This window comes from Cynara cardunculus (genome assembly GCF_001531365.2).
Source record: "Cynara cardunculus var. scolymus isolate 2C chromosome LG 10, CcrdV1, whole genome shotgun sequence".
In the NCBI taxonomy this organism is placed as follows: Eukaryota; Viridiplantae; Streptophyta; class Magnoliopsida; order Asterales; family Asteraceae; genus Cynara; species Cynara cardunculus.
The window spans coordinates 3657566-3660900 of record NC_037537.1 but is presented as its reverse complement, the minus strand read 5'-3'; the positions used below and the strand labels follow the sequence as shown (position 1 = coordinate 3660900).

The window sequence follows — 3335 nt, the reverse complement described above, 5'->3', positions numbered from 1 at the left end:
TATTATAATTTCTGGAGTTTTATGCAATAATGACTTGAACACAGGACTTTACATGAAAAACAATGAACTAACCAACAGACTAATGATGGTTTTGTGAAAACTATCTCTATATTTGTTTTCTTATGGCCAAATAGTGTCACCGTTTGAAGAAAAAAAAATGGATCCGTCCCTGAGATAATCACTTTTAATTTTTGTTTACTGGGTGTCAGCCACGTAAAACTTGATACATATACATCATCAAGTTTTGACTAATTAGCAGTTGGGTTGGGTTTCGATGAGATGAAAAATTAAGATGAGAAGCGTAAGAAGAGATCTCCACCCTTGGATGCATATTAGGATGAGATGCATTGCGATGAGATGCACCGGATCAATCTCCATATCAAACGTGATTCATAGATGGGATTAAAATTAAAGGTGATCAAGGGTACAAAACTACAAATCATTTCTTACGTTTCTCATACGATCTTTCACCTTAGCAATTTACCCGTCAAAAAAAGGTATAAAACTTTAAACTTTATCACGTTAATTAAGGGGAAAAAAATTGTTCGTTATAGTAAATAGGAACTACAACAAACTTTGTTACATTCAGATATATTTTACCTTTATTTTAGTTTTTAAATATATTCATTTGAAATCAAAGTTTAAAAGAAATTGAAATCTATGAGTGAATAATTTTTCATCCAGTTTCACGTTTTTAACAGATCTTATCTCTACTTTCAAAAATTAACGAAATATTGAGTTAGATATCTAAATAAACAAACGAGTTGAGTCATTATGATTGCATCAATGACCTAACTCATTAAAAAAATACAACCATAAAAAATAATCTAATTAGTTTTTCAAAATAGAGATAACAAAAAATATATATCTTACCAAAGAGTCTTTGGTCTAGTGGTATCGTAGTTCTTTGCCTCATAGGAGGTCGGGATTCAATCATCACCAAAGGTGAAAATGGTGTGTGAATTTATTTGTTATATTTGTCGTATATACTTCCAAAATGAATAAATAAATATATATATATATATATATAATTTAATTTTTAATGATAAAACCAAGATGATTTTGCAAGTCAAATAAATTAGAAGAAAAAAAAAGAGGTCCCACCGAGATTTGAACTCGGGTTACTTGATTCAGAGTCCAATGTCCTAACCACTAGACCATGGGACCATTTTTGAACCCCTTATGCTCTTTCTTTCTTAAGTATCAATACAAACCACTTAAAATTAAAAATATTATTTTGAGTAAACTACAATTTTAATTTACCGTAATTTACACTCAATTACGAACATCATCTCTAAATTTCACTTAATACAGTAATGGTCATTGTGGTTTGCATAACCACCACCACCATTATCTTCACTACATCAGCCACAACTACCTTCTCCACCATTGTTAACGCCCATCACCACTACAATCAACCATCTTCACGTCCTCTATAATCATTGTCGTTCACCAATCACCACTGCCTATACCTCACCACCGACTACCACCGCCCACCGCCACTATTACCGTCGGCCACCGCCAACCCGGACGTTGTTTTGGTGGTATGTTGTAACCAGTTAAGAACCGGGTCAATCCCGGTCCCGATTGTTGCATTTAACTCGATTTTGGATTGTTGAAAACAATAGTCAATCACTGGTGGATCGAGATAACGATCCTTTCCAATCGATCCCTCATTTAACTTCCAGATGTCAATCTTTTGTCTTTTTATGTATAATATGAATGAATCAGACATATTTGTGATCTTATTGGAATGTTACAAGAGATTCAAGATATTTGTGTTGGACTTTTCGTATATTTTTTGATAACTGTAACGCCCCACGTCCTTATATATTAGGTGTCGTTACTTTCCATGATAAAACTATTACATCTTGAATCTGAACTTGAAATTCAGCTTTATTTATAACATATCTTGAAATTATATCAAATAAGAAATTACTTAGCGGAAACGTAATCATAGTTTGTATTGCAACAAAACTTGCTTATTGACTAAAATCATACTACTTTATGCAAATCCTCCTTACTTCTTTCCTGAGGTACATACATAGATATATAAGCTATAAGCTTAATGAGTATTTATGGTTTTTATGAATGAGAAATTTTCATGATATTTTGTGTATGATAATTCATTAACACTCTTGATCATGTATAAAAGTATTCTTTATTATCATGCACAAACAGTCATAAAATACTATTATTTATCATGCATTAAACATTCTTTTGAGATCTCACTTATCACATGCATGTATATCATACTTGTCTTGAGATTTGTTAACCCTCATGTCCATAAAAAGCTGCCCTATAAGGTCCGTTTGCAAGACGTCTCTTCTTGTAATATCTCGTATGTTGGATATTATGGTTATACATAACATGTAAAAAAATTCATGTCTTATGTAACACATATGATAACATAGTGGCGGATCCATGTTGAAGGGATTGGGGTCCTGGCCCAACAAAATAAATTCTAGAAAGCCCATTTTTTTATAGTTGTTTACCTTTATATGATTGGACCCCCAATATGATAATCATGAAGGCCCCACTACCAAGTCCATAATTCATTTAGCCTTCCATTTCCATGTTCCACTAGTCCATCCCAATTCCCACAAGGCCACGACTTCACCTTCATCCACTCCACGGCTGCTGTGCAGCCACTGCTTCTTCCTGGTTCCTGCTTCCGCCTTCCTGCTACCTGCACACAGCACATCGCTGCATGCCCCCTACAATATATTTTTCTGCATCCGCCACTTTGATAACATGTAAATGATTTTCATGTCTTATGTGTATACTTGTATTATAACATGTCATCATGCATATCTTGAATATGTATGTTTTCAATATTTTCATGTAAAACAAGCATGTCGATATAACTTGTAATGCATAAACTATTTTTATATATAGCATGCATGTATCTCAGAAATCACATAAGTACTCACCTTTATTTTGCTTACTTTTTCCTTTGATTCCTTTCTTCAAGCTTAATTATGTATATATAGAGAGATTCTTATTTTTTGTATGCACAAACAGTGACCCTTCAATCCCTATTTATAGATAAATTCATTGCATTAACTACTTGTTCTTTTTGCTCTCAAGGTTGTACTCTTATGAGAGTTTAACACATCATCTATAAAGATAAGAGAATCTTGACAACTCATTTCTAAGGATAAGAGAATCTAAACAACTTGTAACAACCCCAAATCCATACATTGCATATAACACATATTTCATATATAGAATACATGTTTTCCCCACAAAGGTCCATAATACAAGAGTCYAYAAYRTRAAATACAWAACTCAAAAATTCAAAAAGTACATGCTCTTGTATCCTAGCATCTATG

At 32.8% G+C, this 3335-nt stretch overlaps 1 non-coding gene across 1 annotated transcript; it reads right to left on the bottom strand.

Moving 5' to 3' along the window:
• Nucleotides 1-1095: 1095 nt before the first annotated feature.
• On the bottom strand, nucleotides 1096-1167 carry TRNAQ-CUG. The gene has a single exon. It is a non-coding gene; the product is annotated as a tRNA-Gln (tRNA).
• Nucleotides 1168-3335: the final 2168 nt, after the last annotated feature.